Source organism: Pan troglodytes, chromosome 6 (genome assembly GCF_028858775.2).
Source record: "Pan troglodytes isolate AG18354 chromosome 6, NHGRI_mPanTro3-v2.0_pri, whole genome shotgun sequence".
NCBI lineage: Eukaryota > Metazoa > Chordata > Mammalia > Primates > Hominidae > Pan > Pan troglodytes.
The window spans coordinates 123,985,555-124,008,086 of NC_072404.2; the positions used below are offsets into that span (position 1 = coordinate 123,985,555).

At 41.0% G+C, this 22,532-nt stretch overlaps 1 long non-coding RNA gene across 1 annotated transcript; it reads left to right on the top strand.

Annotated features, from left to right (window-relative positions):
- The first annotated feature begins 4,868 nt into the window (after positions 1 to 4,868).
- Positions 4,869 to 22,114, top strand: LOC107971757 (uncharacterized). The gene is made up of 7 exons (XR_010158934.1): positions 4,869 to 4,958; positions 7,966 to 8,111; positions 9,678 to 9,810; positions 10,572 to 10,681; positions 12,082 to 12,526; positions 15,342 to 15,604; positions 20,479 to 22,114. It is a non-coding gene; the product is annotated as an uncharacterized LOC107971757 (long non-coding RNA).
- Positions 22,115 to 22,532: the final 418 nt, after the last annotated feature.

The window sequence follows — 22,532 nt, forward strand, 5'->3', positions numbered from 1 at the left end:
AATATGCTAAACATGTCTTCTAAATTGGCATGCTTGTGAACATTTCCACAATATTTCAATATTGTGGCCCAATAAATTCAGAGTATGTGGGGACAGACATTATTAAAAAGGCCTATTTGTTGTAGGACTTCCCTGATTCTTTAACAGTGACTTCTGGCCATTGAAAATCCTCACCCTGTCAAAATCCCATTAATGATATTTCTACTACTTTGGATGCAAAACTCTTCCTTACATGTCTGTGGTGTCTACGGATGTCCTAATTTAGAACAAACATTCTTCTGCAAGATCAAATGTTCCCATTAAAAATGCTACTCAGAATACTGCTAGTTCTAGCCAGCATCTTCACAGCACTTATGGGGAAGAAAGAGATCAGCAGGGAGCCAAGTCCCCAGAACAGCAGGTGAATTGTCAATCTTCTTGGCAGGAGGTATGATGGAAGCAACCAATGATGGCATCTTTATTGTGTCACTTTTATTTTTCTTTCTTTCTCTTTTTCTTTCTTTCTTTCTTTTCTTTCTTTCCTTTTCTTTCTTTCTTTCCTTTTCTTTCTCTCTTTCTTTCTTTCTTTCTTTCTTTCTTTCTTTCTTTCTTTCTTTCTCTCCTTCGTTCCTTCCTTCCTTCCTTTCTCTCTCTCTTTCTTTCTTTTTTTTTGAGACTGAGTCTCATTCTCTTGCCCAGGCTGGAGTGCAATGATGTAATCTTGGCTCACTGCATCCTTCGCCTCCCGGGTTCAAGAGATTCTCCTGCTTCAGCCTCCTGAGTAGCTGGGATTACAGGCACACATCACCATGCCCGGCTTTTTTTTTTTTTTTTTTTTTGTATTTTTATAGAGACGGGGTTTCACCGTGTTGGCCAGGCTGGTCTTGAACTCCTGACCTCAGGTGATCTGCCTGCCTCAGCCTCCCAAAGTGCTGGGATTACAGGCATGAGTCACTGTGCCCGGCCTTGTGTCACTTTTCATAGCATATATATTAGGAGGTCAGTATCTTCTGCTACTTCATCAGGTTTAATGACTGGCATTACCTGGAAAGTTCTTCTCCTCTAATGTCAATTCCTAGATTATGGATTATGGCTTTCAGTTGTCCCAGGTTGTCCTGAATCTAATGGCTATATTTATTGGAAATCATGGATATTAACATATACTTTCTCATCTAAGGGCTGAATTGTGTGAGCTATTAAACAATCATGTTTCAGTAAATCAAATACTCCATTTCACATTAAGGCGTATCGATACGAGGAAAATAAAACTGTGAGTTTTCAAATTCTCCAAGGACAAGGATCTTTGGAACTCTGCCCCTAGAAATGCTGGAGTCATCTTCAGATAAGACCTAACATCAGTACCCTCACTGACTGCCTGACTTGATGCTGGGCTTAGCTCACAGGCTCTTTTCCTCTCTCTTGGTTATTTTCTTTTTCTTTTTCTTTTCTTTCTGTCTCTTTTTCTTTCTTTCTCTTTTCTTTTGTCTTTCTTCTTTCTTTTCTTTCTTTCTCTTTCCCTCCCTCCCTCCCTTCCTTCCTTCCTTCCTCCCTCCCTCCCTCTCTGCCTCTCTCTCTTTCTTTCTCTTTCTTTCTTTCTCTCTTTCTCTTTTTCTCTTTCTTTCTTTCTCTCTTTCTCTTTTTCTCTTTCTTTCTCTTTTTTTGTTTTTAAATCAAGGGGCCTTTCGGCCTTCTTTGCCCCTTAAGTTTGGTCGGTACCAATGCAGTTCACAGATTTCAGTGGTGAATCTTGATATAAAGTATTGGAGTTTTGATTCTTTCTTTCTTTCTTTTTTTTTTTTTTTTGAGTCTCACTCTGTCACCCAGGCTGGAGTGCAGTGGCATGATCTCAGCTCACTGCAACCTCCGCCTCCTGGGTTCAAGCGATTCTCCTGCCTCAGCCTCACGAGTAGCTGGGACTACAGGCACCCACCACCACGCCCGGCTAATTTTTGTATTTTTTAGTAGAGACGGGGTTTCACCATGTTGGCCAGGCCGGTCTTGATCTCCTGACCTTGCGATCCACCCGCCTCGGCCTCCCAAAGTGCTGGGATTACAGGCGTGAGCCACTGCGCCTGGCCTTGATCCTTTCTTTCTTAGAAGGCCTCTGAACTACTTGTGCACATTTGTTCACATCCTTCAGGACACTTCAGAAGTCTCTCTTTGCCACAACCCCCATCATATACATGTATATTATTTATTGTATTTCTGCATCATTGGACATCTTATTATCAAAAGCCCCAAACAAGCAAAAACAACTTCTTGTAACAGGATACTAAATGCAACACTTCTTGTTGTGTCAGAGGAAGGCCGAGGCCACAAGGCTGGGAGCAATACGGCGGTGTCAAGTAGTCTCACAGTCTAAAGCAATGGACCAGACGTGCAAAGACATGTGACCTCTGGTTCTGCCGCCATTGTTCCAATGCCCACCTCAGGTCTACAGAAGAGAAGCAAGGAAGATGCAGAGTGAGGATGACTTTGCAGACACTTAACCTGCACCCAACATGCACTTCAGGAAAACTGAAATCTGACCGCTGTTGAAAGATCTCATGGGAGAGGGTATGGCTAGAGCTGCCCCAGAACTTCGGGGAAGGAGACAGGACTGTGCTGGGGATGGCCTCTTCTTCCAGGGTTTGGGGAGCAGGGGTGAATCAGTATTTGGCTAGGTATGGATACTGTGGAAGGCAACTGGACTGGGTTGCCTTGAGAGGGTCTTCATCCTAGAGGAATGCTTTCCAGGTCAAAGTGACCCCAACATAAGAGGAGAATACTGGGAACTAGGGGGCTGAGCAGGAAGTCCAACAGCACCTGCTGGAGGAGTCCTCCAGCATCAAAGGAACTACAGAGAAGAGATCCTTTGAGTCATAGGGAGTGCTCTCTAAAGATACTACTGAAGTCCTACACAAGAGTTCTCTTGGGCCATTTTCTCAGCCCAGTGGGCCCCAAAGCAAGATTACAACTGTACCCAGGTGTAAAACCTTTTGGGACCTTCTCGCTCCTCCTTCTTCTCTCACTGTGGCTCCATCCAGAGGTCCCAGAGTGTCATACTAAGTATAGCAAGGATGAGAAAGAAGTGGGATGTTCTGCACTTCTCCACTGCAGGATTTTTGGCCTGAGGAAGGAAGAAGAGAGTAAAACTGGATAAAAGACTAAAGTGTTAGTAGTAAATTTGGTCAGATATTTTATTGCCTAAAATGCTCAGAGGGCTTTAAATTACCTGAGACTGACCTGAAAATATACAGGACCTGCTTAGGGTTTCCTTCAAGGACACAGAAGAGCAAGCTGTGAGAGCCAGTGTGAGTCACTGAGGGGAGCAGGAATGGCTGCCCTCTGCTTGCGCCCTTTGAACTTGTCAATCTGTCATAAGGAAATCACATTAATGGGATGTTTTTCTGCTACAAATAGCTTTTGTTTTCACATTTTAATTACAGGGCTAGATTTTTCTTGATTTCTAAATTATTCGAAGACCTGGGCAAAAAGGAAAATGAAAAGTAATGTTGTTTCAAAAGATGTCCTTGAAATTCCAAGCAGCCTGTTAGTTGGGAGAGGTGGGGTAGAAAGGAGAGACCATGTATGTTTGTCCCCATATTTCCCACGACATGACCAAACTGGACCCATGGGTCCAGTTCGTCTAACGATGAATTCTGAACCCTGTAGATGTTTTGTTCTACTGGGAGGCACTATTCAGGAGGCATTGACTGTTAGGAAGTAGCTGAGGCTGGTCTCATTTACTCTGGCAACAATGTCCTAAGGAAAATCTCCGGGAGGTACTGGGTCTGTCTACTACCTTTACTGCAGTCCTGGTATCATGGGTGAGTGCAGATGTCCGAACTCATCAAACTGCACTCATTCAGCTGTACACACATGTACAGTTCTTTGTATATCTATATCTCAAACACCTGCTGGTGGGCAAAGTGAGTAAATCCAGGGCCTGGGAGTGAATTTAAAACATTTTGCATAGATTTATTCTTTCCACACTTTTCAGAAATCAGAGTGATAAGATTTAGAAAGAATTACAGAGATAGACTTTCACAACTCAGTTTACCAACTGTCTTTTTTTTAATCAGAATGGTTCCTCCCCGCATTTTTAACGTATAGCTAGTTTTGAAGTCAGAAGGAAGAGTACTAAGATTTGCAACTTAAAAGAAATGTTCATAGTTTCTTTCTATCTTGTCCAACTCTTTCTTCCTTGGAGTTTCCCTTGGAAAACACAGCAGTACATAGTTGCCACCTCCTGTTTCCCCAGCTTTCTCAGTAGTGGAAATTAATTCTAATTTAGCCCTTTTAATGAACTTACTAATTTGTTCAGAAAATGTGTTCATAAACTTCTACAACCACGGACTACCCTTAAGCAATTAAACATGTAAAAAATGAACATTTTTCTGGCCTATAATGACTGAATAAAGTAGCTCAGGGCCTAAGGGGAAAGGGAGGCTCCCCTAGCCAGCACTAACTAGCAATATTAATTGATAATCCTTAGCAGTTATCCTTAATTAAACCTCATAACACTCTTGTGGGGAAGATGTCTTTTTTTGTTGTTGTTGTTCAGATGAGGAAACTATCCAAAAGAAGCAAAGTGGTAAAGTACCTGCTTAAGCCTTTGGCTTTTTGGTCATGTCGCAGGAAGTATGGGGACAAATATACATGGTCTCTCCCTTTTACCCCTTCTTCTCCCAACTAAAAAGCTGCTTGGAATTTCAAAGACATTTTTTGATACAACTTTACTTTTTATTTTCCTTTTTGCATAGGTCTTTGAAGAATTTAGAAATCAAGAAAAATCTAGCCCTGTAATTAAAATGTGAAAACAAAAGCTATTTGTAGCAGAAAAACATCCCATTAATGTGATTTCCTAGTGACAGATTGACAAGTTCAAAGCAGTAATGCATGTTGCCATGGGCACCAGATTCTGTTTGCTCGGCTGGCTCATTTTACTTAGCTGCTGAAGAAGGAGAGTCGCATTCAGCCAGGGATCACTGAGCATTGTAAGAATAGATTTGTAATTTTTATGTGATACCTTCTCTTTATAAATCTATACAGATAACAACTGTGAACAGCTTATAGTCACTTTAGGGGCAGAGTTTTCAGAATCTCTTAGGAATATAGATTGCAAAAGTGGGGGTGGGGGCAGGGAGTGCTTTTTCTCCCTTCTCAAGCATCTCATCCATAAGAGGCTGTAAATAAATATTTGTAAAAAAGATGGGGGATGGATGAATGGTAACTCATTGTCATGTGCTCGCTACCTGAATTAAACTTTGGATTTGTGGCGGCAGGGGGTGCGGGGTGTTGGGACAGAAATTGTGATGAAGCAAAGAAAAGGCAGGGGAAAGAGAAGAATATCAGAGAAGGAAGCAAACATTCTGGAGTGGCTTATAGTCATTCAGACACAGGGACACAGAATTAAATCTGCCTGTGTGCAGAGGAAGAGGGAGAGAGGGCAAGAGTGAGTGAAACAGATGGAAACCCTAAGACCACTGGAGTCAAATACACAAAAGCAGTTATGCTGATGATGTTCTGATGTCAACTCTCATCCCTCTTCCTTCATTAGGTGCTTAGAGCACCTAACAGGGAGTAAGAAATGGGGGGAAAACTTGCCCTATCTGGAGGTACAGGATTGGTTCCTTGGCGTTGAACCAAAGAATGAAGTTTTGCTTCATTTGTTTCAGGTTATCGGGGCCAGGTGACTTTCGCTTTGAATTATGCATTTTTCCTTCCCTGACAAATGAAGCCTCCTGCCAATGCCTTCAAATCAGGAAAGGCTCCTGCTTCTTGCATTCAGCAGCAGGCATTTCACAATTTAAAATGATGGGTCCAGAATTGCCGTGAAAGTGGCAATATTTCATAGTGATTTTCTCCCTTCCTTCTCACTCCTACCCCCATGTTCAGTGTTGTCTAAGCAAATTCTGGCAGTGTCTTTTGTATCTGCATGATGCTTAAGTAAGCAAAAGACGGGGGAAAGCAAATGTCTTCCAAATCTTCATTTATCATGAACACAAATTGTAGCTTCAGCTCTTTTGCTTGATGCAAATAAGCTGACAGATGTGTATCATTGGCAGCAAATCTTATAACTGACATGGCCCCAACTGCCGCTAAACATATGTCTATATTTTTGCTGGGAAGGGATAAGATTGGGAAGGAAAATTAATTGGTGTTAATGCTCCCTGACCTCTTGGCTCCACTTCCTCCTTCTCTGCTTCATTCCTTCCACGCACCTTTTCAGAGCTCCAGTCCCCAGAGGGCTGATGGCTTGGCTGTCCCCAGGGTTCAGGGTACCCCTCCTCAGTTTACCTGAATTTCAGGCTATTCATTCTTCCTCTCCTTCATGCATTTCCTTCTCAACTCCCCCAACCACCAACTGCCACCAGTTACTCATCTTTTTCAGTTATTCTCTGGCCTTTGTAGGTAAATGATTGATAATGATTTCTGAGAGTCTGCTAATTCACAAGTATTAATAGAAAATAATAAAATCGAGCATTGTTCTTCAAACATTCCCACTGCAATCCTCTAATGATAGAAAAAAGTGAATGAGTATCTCTAACGGGGCTCAGAGAGGTAGGATGGAAGGTGTATTAGTCAGTTCTCATGCTGCTTATAAAGAAATACCCGAGACTGGGTGATTTATAAAGAAAAGAGGTTTAATTGACTCACAGTTCTGCATGGCTTGGGAGGTCTTAGGAAACTTACAATAACGGCGGAAGGCACCTCTTCACAGGGTGGCAGGAGAGAGAATGGGTGCAAGCAGGGGAAATGCCAGAAGCTTATAAAACCATCAGGTCTCGTGAGACTCACTTAATATCACAAGAACAGCAAAGGGGAAACTGCCGCCATGATCCAATTACCTCCACCTGGTCCTGTCCTTGACATGTGAGGATTATGGGTATTATAATTCAAGATGAGATTTTGGGTGGGGACACAGCCAACATGTAACACAGCCATATCAGGAGGTAAGAGAGTAAGTCTGGGGGAAAGAAGACTTGGGAGAAGGAAGTCTTGAGGGAAAGTTCTTAAAATCTGTTTTAAATTGCCTACCCTTTAAATTACTTGGCCTCACCCTTCTAAAATTTCTAGCAAAATTCACGTTGTAGAAAGACATGCCTTATTCATCCTGTGCTTTTGCAACACACCTGGAACACTGCTGTGTACTTCTGAAGGTGGGCAGAGGTAAACCTTTAATTCAAACAAATAAATCTCCATTTATTATTGATCCTAGCCTTTAACAACTTTTATTAGTATGTTTATATCACAAAGGTAATATTTGCTTCTTTTCTTCAAATAACACCAAAGAGTGCCAGGAAAAATGTTCTGTCTTCTTAATCCCATTCTTTCAGAGATAATCACTAATAATAATTAGCTAGTTATTCTCTCAGACTTTGAAAAATGCATATCATTATATGGTCTATAATTTATTCTAAAATACTTAAGTATCTGTATTTCAGCTTTAATCAATACCTTAGGGCTGATTAGTTAACCTTTGACATGCCCTAGTCAAGGCAAATACTCCAGAGATGATTAGTTACCAATAAAAAACTAATTAGAAGGCCACACTCTAGAAGAACCTAGAACACACTGCAAGCTTTCCAGTTATTTTTAAAATGTATTTAGTATAATGGATATTAGAGATATTTTTTCCTTAGTAAAATTACTAGAGATTAAGATGTGTGAATTGGCTAGAAATATTATATAGGCACTCCTGTCCTTGGTGAATAGGGAACAAGAGTCTAGTTAAGTCCAATTCTATACACTTTGCATGGCATGTTAGGTCTAAGAGTCCATTCTGTCCTCTGTGCATTTAAAAGGGAGAATTTTATCATTTACTTCCAACTAGGTTTACTGAGTACTGTAGGTAGACTATTGTCACATCTGCCTCTGATAAACCTTTAATACAAGGTCAGTTGGAGTGTCTAAAGGAACAGAGAACTGGCACTTGGTCTTACAAGGGGAGATGGTGACTATGTTTGTGCCTGCCTGCTAATAAAATTTTTGTTCCCTCAGCAAAAGTCCATCTGAGACCTGCTTTCATTGCACTGCCTCGTGAGGAGCTGTAGGAGAAGACATCATAACTATTCCCCACTTCTAATTGTTAGAAGCAACAGCTATCTATCAAGAACAATCTGAGGATTGTGCACAAATTGATTTGGGTCAGTTTCAAACATATGTATAGTAAGATGAATAAATAATAAACAGACATGAAAATATATACTCCTTTAAAAAAACAACAAAAATGGGATTATACAATATATACGGTCTGCTCAAAATCTGTTGTGGGGTAAATCTCTAATTGTGGGAATTTTGGGTACCTGCAAGATACTGGTGGAAGTGATTTTTGGGTAAGATGGACTTTTATAAAATTTCAAATTTCTATCATCCAAGTGAATGTTTGTTCTGCTGATGGGTTGAATCATCTCTTCACAGTAGGCCAGGCATTTAATTTTTTTTTTTTTTTTGAGATGGCGTCTTACTCGGTTGCCCAGGCTGGAGTGCAGTGGCACAAACTCGGTTCACTGCAACCTCCACCTCCTGGGTTTAGGTGATCCCCTGCCTCAGCCTCCCGAGTAGCTGGGATTACAGGCACAATAACCACACCCAGCTAATTTTTGTAGTTTTAGTACAGGCAGGGTTTCACCATGTTGGCCAGGCTGATCTCAAACTCCTGACCTCCAGTGATCTGCCTGACTTGGCCTCCCAAAGTGTTGGGATTACAGGTGTGAGCCACAGTGCCTGGCCCGGAATTTAAAATTTTTTTGTATTTTCTGATTTTCATAGTACAATGCATTCATCATGGAAAGATTAGAAAAATAATCTTTCTTTAAGAAGAAAATTAAAATCATCCATAACTTCCCCATTGGGAGATATGTTACTGACAATTTGATGTGTTTCCTTCCAGTATGAGTGTATGTGCGTAGATATCTTATAAATAAAATCAAACTGCAGGTACAGTTTTCTATCATGATTCTTTTACTTAACATTATATAGTAAGCATTTCCCTAGTTCATTAAAATGACTTGAAAGCATAATGCTATGGTTGTCTAATAATTCCATCATCTAGATATCACTAAACATTTCCCTGTCATTGGACATGTAGATATCTAGATGTTTATTTATTTATTTATTTAGACAGGGTTTCACTGTGTCACACAGCTGGAGTGCACTGGTGGGATCTCAGCTCACTGCAGCCTTGACTTCTAGGGCACAAATGGTTTTCCCACTTCAGCCTCCTGAGTAGCTGAGACTACAGGTGCACCCCACTATGCCCAGGTTAATTTTGTTTACTTTTTGTAGAGACGAGGTCTTACTATGTTGCCCAGGCCGGTCTCCAACTTGTGCACGCAGTAATCCTTCCATCACAGCTTCCCACAGTGCTGGGGTGTGAACCACCAGGGCTGGCCTAGATTTTTTGTTTTAACATGATCATGTTGTGATGTATCTTAGAATGGAAGGCTTTACTCTTATCTCTAATGCTAGAATCTTGGGTATTGTTTGGAAAGAGTAGTTTTTTATAAACTGTTTCAACCTGCTCCTTCATCTATTATCCTCCAAAAAATCAACAGAAAACTCTGTGACCTCGTGCTTTGCCATTTAGAAATATTTGAAAGGTTTTTAGAAAAAAAATTAGGATGTTCTAAATACATGTTAGAAGCTATGCTTTTTTAAAATAACAAAACAAAACAAAACAAAGGAAAAACATCTTTTTGTTCTCTTCCTAGTTCTATCAAGTGCTGGCTTTCGATTCCAGTCTGACTTCACTACCACAGGAGCTTCTTGCTCAGGCTTCTGTTCCGGCTCCATTCTCTCCCTGCCATTATAATGCCATCCACTGCAGCACAATCTCTTCAATCAGTGAGTTCATCCTTTCCTCCCTCACTTCTATTTTCTTGAGAGGAAATAAGCATTTTTTTTTTCTTTTTTTAGGCAGAGTCTCGCTCTGTTGCTCAGGCTGGAGTGCAGTGGTGTGATCTCAGCTCACTGCAACCTCTACCTCCCAGATTCAAGCGATTTTCCTGCCTTAGCCTCCCAAGTAGCTGGGACTGCAGGCATGCACCACTATGACTGGCTAATTTTTGTATTTTCAGTAGAGATGGAGTTTCACCATGCTGGCCAGGCTGGTCTCGAACTCCTGACCTCAGATGATTCACCCGCCTCGGCATCCCAAAGTGCTGGGATTACAGGTGTGAGCCACTGTACCTGGCTGGAAATAAGCATTTAATACTTATGTGTGATGCCCAGCAGATGCCAACAGTATTCATGGAGAGTCCCATTCCCAAGCTCTACAAAGTAAGGGTGAGGTAGAGCTAACCATCCTGTTCCGCAGAGAAGCAGAGGGATTCACAGCTGTTCTCCGCCAGCCCTCGTGTCTCACGACTCTGTGAACTGACAGTTTCCATGGGCTCAGAGTAGATGTTGCGAAGCTTTCTAGAGTCCTCTGACCCTGGAAGCTGCTAATTAAAGTGCCACCAAGATGCTTCCAGCGACTCTGAGCTAGTTACACGTACATATTAAAGAGCTGACCTTCCCCCTTCTTGTCTGTCGTACCCCACTGTGAGTGCTGTGGGTGGTCAGCAAATAATAACAGTTAATAACTTTCTCTTATTCTTTCAAAGCTCTACAGAAATGCAAATTGCTGCCTTCAGAAGGAAGCACACGGGCCTATGAATTTTATATCAGCAGGGATTACCAATGAGTCATGCTTGATGTTGTAAAAACTATTCAGGTAGGCAGGCAGGTGCTACAATAAGAGAATAGCATCCCTTTCCTGAATGTTCAGTTATTGAAGTGCACGCTCGCATGGGTATACACACAACCACACATGCCCAACTCACAAAAATAGACAATTATATAAAATATATGCCAAAATCTCCACAGGAAGGAAAGCTAAACTCTTTAAAACCAAATGCTTATCACGCTGCCGAACAGAAGTAAATCTGTAAGGTGGTAAGCAGTGTTAATATGTGGGCGAGTGCCAGAACACATGCAGATGTGTGTTATTTATGTCTTTAATTGTTATTTCCAGTAGGTATCTGGCTGTCAGTGCACATGAGTTAAGTACCGTAAAATAACAGATGTCACACATCTCACAAGAACAACAGGGAGTCAATATACGCGGCAGTGTAAATCTGATTACCTTAGATAGTAAGGAAAAGAGAAAGAATGCAAAACCAGATGAGCCTATGGCTGTAATTTAAAAAACAAATTATCCCATTTGAATATGTTCTATAGTAATTTTGCATTTATACTGAGTACACTAAGAGAAAAGCCATCTTGGAAGAACAGAGCCGATTTGAGTAATTGCAGTGAATTCTTATAATTTTATGTTGTCTTGGCATCCATTTTGAATACAAATTTAAGTTTGTTATACCAGAAGCGGAGCTCGATCACCCTTGACACAGTTTCTGGTTCTACACCACACCCAAATGGGCCCAGACGTGGCCAGAGATAAGAACCTAGAGGCATCTCTTCTGCATACCAGGGCTCCCTGCTTTCTCATTGATTCCTTTAAATGAATCAGTCAGGCATTTGCCTGTGAACTGAAAGTGCCCCACACCCTATTCCTCTATATATACTGCTGGCTGCCCTCTCTGTCTCTCTCTGCCTGACTCTTCGTTCTTGCCTGATGTGACCCAGGGATGAAGACTGTTCTTGACTCATTGTGCCCTCCCTACTCAGTCTCTGTAAATAAAAATCTTGGAACTTGTTTCCTATGGTGGTGGTATATTGGATTTGCACCTTCCATCTGAAGAACCAGGGGCTGCCCCAGGCTGGGTTTCTTCCAGGAAGCCAGGGAGAGATCAAGGTTGGGCTCCCAGTGCCAGGGCAATGGTTGGGCAGGTATAACCTGGATGCAGGTCAGACAAAAGCCATAGGGCATCTGCTGGCTTAAACAAGTTTCCCATGTGAGGGACCATCTCTCTACCCACTTTTGGTCACTGATCGGACTACTAGGCACTAGGCCATCAGCCAAGTAAAAGAAGCATCCCCTGAAAGGCCCACTGCAAACACCCACATAGAGCTTCCCTACATTTCCCATTAGGGCAGGATTGCTAGCTGCCCTTGTGCTGGAACCCCCGTTTAGCTGGGGACTCTCAGTAACAAAGTTTCTCTTAATTCTTAAAGGAACCAAGAAAAGGGGCAGAATAAGTGAGAGAATGAACGAGAATGAAAAAAAGAATAGAACCAGTCGGCCAGTGACATTTTCTAGTGAAACACATATGGGATGCAAGAAAAGGACTCAGAAAAACCTTGGGAGTAAATATTGAAATGATCTTGAATGATTTGGCAGGAGAAGATGTGCCAGCAGGGCTTACCGTATAGCTCCGAAGGATGGTGATGACGACACCACAGACCGAGAGTTTACAAAGGCTTAATGAAGCTCAGATATTTGAGAAAAAAAAAAAAAGATTAACAATATTCAGCTGAGAAAAGGGAACACAAACACATCTGGGGAAAGTAATCTTAAATAAAGATACTCAGATGGAGAAAAACATGTGTCAAGCCTGGACCTGGAGTAAAAGCAGATAGAAAAATTTTGAGTTGCAAGGGATTACAACAGCTCAGAAAGGTGAGAAGTCCCTTCTGTGGTTTTAAACGCAGAGGTGTCTCATTATGAAACCTTGATAAAGGATTTCATGTCTCTTTACAAATGCAATGAGATCCTCGTTACATATCTGAATAAATGAACCATGCCCACAATATACAATGCATTTTGAGGTTTGTGAATACGCAAAATGTAGCTGAAACTGTTCTAACTCCAACTATCATTTCTAGTCAAATAATTTTATAGAAACTTGTTTATCCTAAACTGTAATTTTCAGATTGTAAAGAACTATTTAATAACAATCACATTTACTAAGTGCTGGGCACTTTTGCAAACACTTTACATATTTAAGTAAATAAATCCTCAGAACAAGCCCCCTCAATAGGTGCAATTGTCCCCCCACTTTCAGCAGATGAAGAATCCAGGTTACAGAGAGCTTAACGACCTTCCCAAGGTCACACATTGAATAAATGGTGATTCAGGGATTCAAACCCAGGCAGAGGATCTCCAGAGTTCATGCACCTTTAGCACTACACTAGACTCTCTGTCTGTGGCAGAAAAAAAGCTAACTAGATAATTCCCTTTAATTTGGAGGATAGACTTGATCTGTGAATGAGACTAGAAGGGCCAATGAGATATCCCCAGCCTCTACCATTTATCTGGGACTATATCTTCCTGTCTACTCGCTTCCAAATATCCAGTTCCCCCTTAAAGGTAATCTGTGTGGCCTGCAGGACATGGGGACATGGGGTCTCATGTTATATTTTGTGCTCCAGCACCTGGACATGCATCATCTTTGGCCCATTGAGCCGGAGTGGTCGTGGAGAGACACAGACATGCTGAAGACTATGAGGAGCCTATATAGAGCTAAGAATTCCTTATGACTTTTGTGATTTGATTGAGAAATTAGAACTGCAGTTAATTTTAGGAGAGTGTTTAAAGTGACCACAGTGGATAATTTTGGAAAATTCTCTGTGTAAACATATATAACTATACTACATGTTACTTACAAAACATTCATTTCTTTGGGGACACTATTTGTCTCCCCAGAATCTCGAGGCGTAGATGGTTGCCCCAATTACTGTGCTTTTAAGGAATACATAAGATTATGATTACATCAGAATACATTTCTCACTGGGCTGCCATTGTGCTCTTCTTTTTTCCTCTCTGGCCAAAGTCTCTTACAAGTAGAGTTACTACTTTTTTTAGACAACAAAAGCATACTGCCTCTGGAAGACCATTGTTTAAATCCAAACTCAATGTAGGATGAGTCTTGTAACTGATCAAATTTCCGTCTGTGCATTGGCAGCTATGAGCCTCTGAGCCGGAGTTGTGACCCAGTCCTAGTAAATATATCATCACCCTTTATTGTCTTAACATCTCTCCTATCCTTACCATTTGCCCAGTTTCTTTCTTTTCTTTTTTTTTTGAGATGGAGCCTTACTCTGTCAACCAGGTTGGAGTGCATTGGCGTGATCTCGGCTCACTGCAGCTTCTGCCTCCCAGGTTCCAGTGATTCTCCTGCCTCAGCCTCCTGGGTAGCTGGGATTACATGCACCTGCTACCATGCCCGGCTAATTTTTGTATTTTTAGCATAGACGGGGTTTCACCATGTTGGCCAGGCTAGTCTTGAACTCCTGATCTCAGGTGATCTGCCTGCCTCAGCCTCCCCAAGTGTTGGGATTATAGGCCTGAGCCACTGTGCCCAGCCCATTTGCCCAATTTCTTGACTTACCGTTTTACTGGTGTATGCTGAATTGTATCCCTTTAAGATTCATATGTCAAAGTCATAACCCCTGGTATTTCAGAATGTGACTGTATTTGGAAATAGGATCTTTAAAGAGGTAATGAAGTTAAACTGAGGTCATTAGGGCAGGCTCTAATCCAGTATGACTGGTGGTGTCTTATAAGGAGAGATTAGGAAACAGATACCCAGAAAAAAGACCATGTGAGGACACAGGGAGAAGGCAGCCATCTATAAGGCAGAAAGAGAGGCCTCACTGGAAATCAACCCCAAAGGCACCTTGGTCTTGGACTTACAGCCTCTGAAATTGTGAGAAAATAAATTTCTCTTGTTTGAGCCTCTCAGTCTATGGTATGTTATTATGGCAGTCTGTTACAGACTAAATTATGTTCCCCCAAAATTCATATATTGAAACCCTAACCTCCAGTGTAGACTGTATTTGGGGATAGGGACTTTAGGGAGGTAATTAAGACAGGTGGGTCCCTAATCTGATAGGACTGGTGACATAATAAGAAAAGGGAGAAACACCAAGAGAGCTCCCTCTTTCCATGTAGAGAAGAAGCCAAGTGAGGACACAGTAGGAAGGCAGCCGTCTACAAGCTAGGAAGAGAGTCCTCACTAGAAACCAGTCCCAGTGGCACTTTGACCTTGGACTTTCAGCCTCCAGAACTGTGTGAAGATAAATTTCTGTTATTTAATCCACCTAGACTGTGGTATTTTGTGTTGGCCCTAGCGGACTAACATATAGCCCTAGCAAACAAATACATTTACCTTGTTCTATTGTTTGGATGTTTTTAGAGGTGCCTTAAATCTTCATTAGAGCAAACCATGTTTGTGTTGATCTCATTTGTAGATATGAAGAAAAAGGAGTAAGTGTTAGCCTGTTTTAAACTGCAAATGCAGTGATTAAAAAAAAGGTATCAAAATGTTCAAGCCAGCAAAGTGTGGCTACAAAAATGTTTTTATTGATTAATAAATTTCATTCTCTTAAGCAAAATGAAGTATTAACCTCATAATTATTAAACTCCAATTTTTTTGAGTGAAGCTTATGGTTAAATAAGCCAATAAAAATGAACTCTGCTTTTTTGGGGGCAGAAGGTAATTTGAAGAAGATGGACCAGAAGACTGAGCTTGAGTCTTAACCTGGCACTGCTGTGTTTCTGCCATTCGGAGAAGCTGACTGGCCTCTTCAACTCTTGCATGGGAGCCTTAGTGGTGACTCAGCCCAGACACAGTCCAAAAAAAATCCCTTTAATGTGAACCTGCTGCCAGCCACATGTACCTTGAGGGTGGAACATCTCAACCACAAGAATTACCTTCTTTGGGAGTGGGAGAGTTGGAGATGAGATGGACTAAAGGTTTGGTGTCTATTGATTCCTTTCCTTGATCTAAAGTTTAACCTCTTTCTCCCTTTCAAGAGATTGGAATAGAATTCTCAGTTCAATAGGCCCATGTGATGAGGTCAAGAGAGTTGTGTTCAACATTTTATCTTTGCTTTACTTCTCCTGGCTCACTAAGGGATCATTCACAATGAGAGGCTGGAAGTAAGCTGATAAAATTAAAATGTAGCACATGGCATATCCAGACAGAAATAACTTGTGCTAAGAATTGTGTCTGGCTTACCTGGTTTTGCCTACCATGGGCATCTTCAATTAACCAGCTAAGATAGCTGGTATAAGTATTCAAATATAGTAATGTCTAGATTTATTATTTAATCATATATATGTATGTGTATGCATGCGTTTGTATGTGTGTCTATCTATCTATCTAACTATATATCCTCTGTTGATCCGCCATAATCTCTAAAGGCTATAAAGTATATTAACCAGGATTCTTTAGTTATAGGTAGCCTAAGCTAATTCTTGTTAATGCTAGCAAAAAGAAAATTTATTGGAGGTATTCATCATAGAATGTATAAGCTTAGAAATATGTTGGCTTCCATGCTATCACAGAACAATAACAGAAACCAGAATAGTTTGGCAGATGTCTAGGCAGTGGAGATTATCTGACCATCTTTTATAGGCTCTGCTCCTGCAATGAAGGTGCCCTAAACTTAATTTTTAAAAGACTATCCTTGTATCACTTCTCTCTATGTTCAAAGTCCAGGGAGAGAGAATTTCATTCCATGACTTGGTGCCAAATCTCTGGTTAGGGTAAGGTACAGTTTGACTAAGGCTGCATGGAGAGGTGGAGAAGTAATTCTCCCAAAAAGGACTTGATATAACACTAGGAAGAAGGAAGCAATCTTGGTTGGCCAAACAGTAACGATAACAATGACAATAATAACAGCAAGAAATGTCCACTGAATTTTAACTCCTTGTTTCTGATTTGGTGATCTGATGAGGGTGGCTCCTCTCCAGTGTGTCTTAGGATGTTTTAAATTCAATTAAATTTGTTTCCTTTTAGAGAAAGGTCTCACGCTGTCACCCAGGCAGGAGTACAGTGGCACAGTCACACTCACTGCAGCCTCAAATTCCTAGGCTCAAGCAATCCCACCACCTCAGTCCCTGAGTAGCTGGGATTACAGGCATGTCGCCCTGCCTGGCTACTTCTTTATTTTTTGTAGAGACGGGGGCCTTGCTATTTTGCCCAGGCTGGTCTCAAACTCCTGGCCTCAAGAAATCCTCCCTATTCAGCCTTTCAAAGTGCTGCGATTACAGGCATGAGCCACTGTGCCTGGCCCTCATAGGCTGTTTTTGGAACCCCCTATCTGAAAGAGGATGTCTACCTGTTGCTTTAGGATTCATGCCATTTATCACAGAGAGTGGTTAGCCTTTATTTATGCTCTGCTCAAAGCGAATTTAAAGTACAGAATTACCATCAGCTAATTTGCAAGGTATAGTATCCTTCCAGGATCCTTTGGAAGCTGCTGGATGCCTGCTGCACGAGTTTTGGAGGAAGCATGACTGTGGGAGTCCCCCCCTCTTCATCCTGCCCTGGGTCTGTGTGCTCTCGGCTGGCTGTCTCTCGTGGGACAATGAGGCTACTCTTCTTCAAGGCTAGATGATAAGGGCTTCTAGTCCTTCTTGGTGGAAATGGCCACTTTTGCATGGAGGCTAAGCTCAGGCCATTTTGGTTTAACCAGAACATGCCCACACCATGTAGGCTATCACACGCTACTTGAGAGGGAAAGAAGATTCTGAGGGTTTATATAGTATGAAGAATGTCTTTTCTCAAATTAACTCTGAATCTGCTCTGAAGGGGGGTGGGCATAGCAGTGAGAAACTGTGGGTGCACAGGAGAAAGTGCAGAATGTACAGGAAGGCCACCTGGATGGGTCTCTGAGCATCCCCAGGAGGGCAGGGCTTTAGGCTGGCAGGGCTTCCTTGCCTCACTGTCAGAGCATTTCTGTTCATTCTCATCCCACATCGCATAGCTTCCCTTATTAAGTGCCCAGAATCCTTGTGCTTTCTCTCTCAGTTCTTGTTAGAGTGGATGGGAAGTAGTCTCATAAACATATATCAAGGTGTTAGGAACTGCATGGGCTGCCCCTTCAAAGAGAAATTGAGGGGTTAGGATGATTTATAAAACAACGAAATTAATCCTCCTGGTGGGATTTTTAGTTACCATAATTGTGGGGGAAAATATTATTGGATAACAGGGGACTTCATATCCTTACAAAACACAGGATCTTGACCACTTCCTAATTCCGCCCATGTACTACCTTATTTACCTTACCGTGGGGCATTTCCAAGCTACTGTGGAGAGAGGAAAATAATGTGAAGCACGAAAAGTGGCCAAGCTGCATAACAAGTTCTGTGCCTTCAGGGAGGAGCTTGTGGAAGGAGCCATAGAAAAGTTGATTCAGAGGGCATTTAGCCAACAGAGCATTTAAACCCTCTCTTAGATCCATTTAAACCCAGAGGATGTCTTCCATGTTCTTGAGCTTTTTACAATTCTACAAAAAGCTAAACCAATATCCACTAGGGTATAAGAAGAAGCGACAGAAATTGACTCAGGAGCGTTTACAGATAAACTGTAAACTAACTGAAGGCAATGATTATGCTTTCAATGCCTTTGTATCACACCATTCAGCCTAATTCATTCAATGCATTTAGCAAACATTCTCTGAGCATCTTCTATGTGCCAGATGCTGTGCTGGATGTTGGAGATTCTAAATCATTAAGATGTGGTTCCTGTCTTGAAAGAACACAGAACCTAGTGGAGAAGATGGAAATTATGGGCACACGATAGTTACAAAATAATGTGAAGTCCATTCCTAGTTGTAGAAGTAAAATGCCATTGTATCATTGAGAGTAGAAAAAATTAATTCTGTCTGGCTTTAGAGACACACTGGCATTTGAGCTCAGCCTTGGAGGACAAGATGGTTTCTCAGTAGCTCCTTAGCTTGGCATCCTGAATATAGCAAAGACTTAATAAATGTCATTGCCTAATAACCTCAAAGATAGAGGAAACTAGAATTCCTTGAAATTTAAGTCCATTGTTGTTTTTCCATTTTCTGCCTGGATTGAGGTAGACCCATTTCTCATTCAGACCCCTACCTGGTGTGGCATCACTGGACTCCTATAAATCGTCCATGTTCCTGAGATTATCACATGGACCCTACATAGGACATGGGAGTGGAAGCTTGGCATATGATGAATACCAAATTAGCTGTTGAAATTATCATCTCTCCTACTTTTTTCCATTGGAGGGTTTTATATTTTTAAGTTTTTGACCTTGACACTTGTCTTAGTCTGTTTTGTGCTGCTATAGCAGAATACTTGAGAATAGAGATTTAGTTTTTACCTTTCTAGAGGCTTGGAAGTCCAAGGTCAAGGGGCTCACATCTGGCAAGTGCCTTTGTTTTGTGTCATCCCACAGTGGAAGGCAGAAGGGCAAGAGAGCGTGAGAAAGAGCAAAAGTAGGGCAAACTTACTGTTTAACAAACCCACTCCTGCCATAATGACATTAGTCCACTCATGAGGGCAGAGTCATCAGGACCTAATCACCTCTTAAAGGCCTCACCTCTAAACATGGTTGCACTGGAGATTACATTTCCAACACATGAACTTTGGGGATGCATTCAAATCATAGCAACATTACATTCATAGCCCTAGCAATTCAACTCGAAGTACATTCTGATGACTGACTAAAATTTATTGCTGTGGTGACACTTAATCTGGCACCAGTGATAAGTCAATTCTAGGGCTCTAAGTTTTAGATTTATAATGAAATTTTGACTTAACTGGGCTTTTAAAAAATAGTGGTATTTATTCTGTGAACTAGCACAGTATGTAGAAAATGAATGGTGAAAGTGAAAAACCCACTACAAATCCTTCTGTGTAGTCATTAGCGACTCTATATTTAACAGTAATAATTGCATTATCTTTATGTACTTAATTTCTGTTTTCAGGCACCCTAAAAAAGTAAACAATCGAATGTTGGAGAAAAATGTGCAGGCCACTTCCACAGGTTGTTTTTGTCTGCCTCTAGATAGTACTATACAACACCTGAATGAAAGAGAACAAACTCTACCAACCATCAGATATTTCAAAAATATCTGAATTTGGATGATATAGAAAAATCAATGAAATAATCGGTGGAATCTGTCAATCTTTATTTAAACTTCAGACTGGATATTAAAGCCTTTGCTGTTCATTGTCAGCATTTAGAGTTCAGAAAGAGTGAAGTTCTAATTTTCTCCACAAGGTGGGAGTAGAACACTAAAAGTGTTTTGAAATGGCCCTCATGAAAAGGTGTCATATATTTGTGTTAAGAAAAACCATACTCTAGCAAGAAATAAGAAAAAAGAATTTTTAAAAATCTACTAAAAATTAGTAATCTTTGCGTCCTCATGTTCACATTAGTTTTAGCCTCTTTAGAGTTTGTAAATTTTCTACAAATTTCACCTTCAAACTAAATACAGGGTTTACAAAATGGACAAAGAAAAGAAACAACAATTGCCAGTGAAGGGAAATACTAAACATTTCATCTTGAGTCGTAATATGTGAAGTCTCAAGTGTTTTGGTAGTGATTATGAATTTTCTCAAGATGGTTGGCTGTCTGGCTGTCTGGCTGGGGAACGTATATTTTTGAGGCTTGAAGATCAGTAGAAAATAGGTTGGGCAAAGTAGTTGCATGTGGTTAACAATTTGGACAGAGTCTAAACTTACATGAAAAGGTAAATATTTAATCTGTCTTTCTGGTCTTGTTTATAGAGCCTTTTATCAAGAGAGAAAATCAGGCCATTCTTCTATTTCAACTCTAACTCAAGATTCTTTTCTTTCAGGAAAACATTCATGATCTCATTCCACCTGAAGCCAGTGCCTCTGTAATGTGTAGCAGAATCCTATGGAGAAGTTGTAAAAACACAAAATGTTGGCTCCACCCCAAGAGTTTCTGATTTTGCAGGTCTGGAGAGGGCCCGTGATACCTACTTCTAACAAGCTCCCAGGCGATGCTAATGTTGCTGGTCTAGAAACACACTTTGAGAGCCACTGTTTTAGCATGTATTCACCCAGCTTATGCAATCAACTACTATCACAGCAAAGTTCAAAGAATGCTCCTTATTTGTTTGTTATACTGGAGTTTGGCTTGGCTAAATATTATTTGAAACTGAATGACTGTTGATTGTGGCTCAGAAACTGTTTTCTTCATAGCGCTGCAATTGGATTTATTTATTAGAATTTGAGCTGAATATTGTTGTACATTTTGGTTACATTGGTTTCTCAGGATATTTTATAGGTACATGTTGTCTCTTTCTAAGTGCACTGTCACTTGAGGTGGGCCTGGGCCTTTTGTTCCTGTTTGTCCTTACTCTTCCACGGAGCTAGCAGTCTCCAGCACAGGGGCAATCAGTTCTTAATCACTGAAGACTAATTAATCTTTCAGTATACATGCTATTTTAGTGAGTGCTTTTTGCCAGAAATACTAGTGCTGATGTAAAATAAGGGTTAGGATTAGGGAAGGATTTGGCCTGAATAATTCAATTTATATGTATAAGTCAGGGTTCTCTAGAGAAATAGAATCAATAGGATGTGTGTGTGTGTGTGTGTGTGTGGTGGTGGTGGCAGTGCAGGGACAGAGACAGAGAGACAGGGAGGGAGAGTGAGAGAGGGACAGAAAGAGAGAGAGAGATTTATGAGAAGGAATTGGCTCACAAAATCACGGAGGCTGAGAAGTCCCTAGGATCTGCAGTCAGCTAGCTGGAGACCAAGGAGAGCTGATGGTATTGTTCCAGTCCAAGTCCAAAACCCTGAGAACCAGGAGAGATGACAGTGCAAGTTTCAGTCCAAAAGATGCCAAATTCAAGATCCAAGAAGAACTGATGTTTCAGTTTGCGTCTAAAGGCAGGAAAAGACCGATGTCTCAGCTCAAGTATCAGGCAGAAGGAGTGCCCTCTTAAAAAGAATCAGCCTTTTTGTTCTATTCAGGCCTTCAACTCATTGGATGAGGGCCACATGCATTAGGGAAGGCAATCTGCTTTCCGCAGTCTGTGCATTCGTATGTTAATCTCATCCAAAAACACCCTTACAGACACACCCAGAATTATGCTTGACCTAATATCTGGGCACTCCACATCCCAGTCAAGCTGACACAAAATTAACCATCGCACTATATATGTATAATCATTAGTTAAATGGAAATTGGTTCACTGTCCAAATTCCTCTACCTTTTGCCTCAATGAAAAAAAAAATGGGCCAACACTGTTCTGGGTGGCCCCATATAACTTCTAACTGTTTTGGTCATCAGTTTAGTGGGTGAATTGTAGCAATGTGATCTCGTTTAATTTTCAGGGGTAAGATGAAAATAGCCATGCTCACCTAAACAGATCCATTGACAAATTCAACTAGCATCCACAAAAACAAAAACTTTTGTAAACATGAAGTGCTATAGATATATTTAATAAAGACAATCATTTCCATATCATGGGTTTTACTGGTCAGATATATTTCTTTATAAACCACACTTCTAGAAACAAAAGAAGTGTAAGCAGAAATGCATGAAGCCACTGAGGACATTATAATATAATGGCAACCATTTAAAGATACTGAAGATTAAAGCTGGTTGTTTACCAGCAAGGCATAGTGAGTGAAAGACTTTATATGATACATGTTCTAATTATTTTACAAATCAACTCAGGTGTAACAATCTGGTATGCCCTATAGGCTCTGCCACTGATTCCCTCATTCCTAAGTATGTGTAATTTCTATAAAACAATCAGAGAAATTCCAATTTCTAAATCATCATAGTCTTCTCTCTACCTTAGGTGAAAGTGCGGAATACCCACAGGGCCATGGAAAGACACTGCATTCTTTTCTAGTACTTTAACCATAGCTTCGA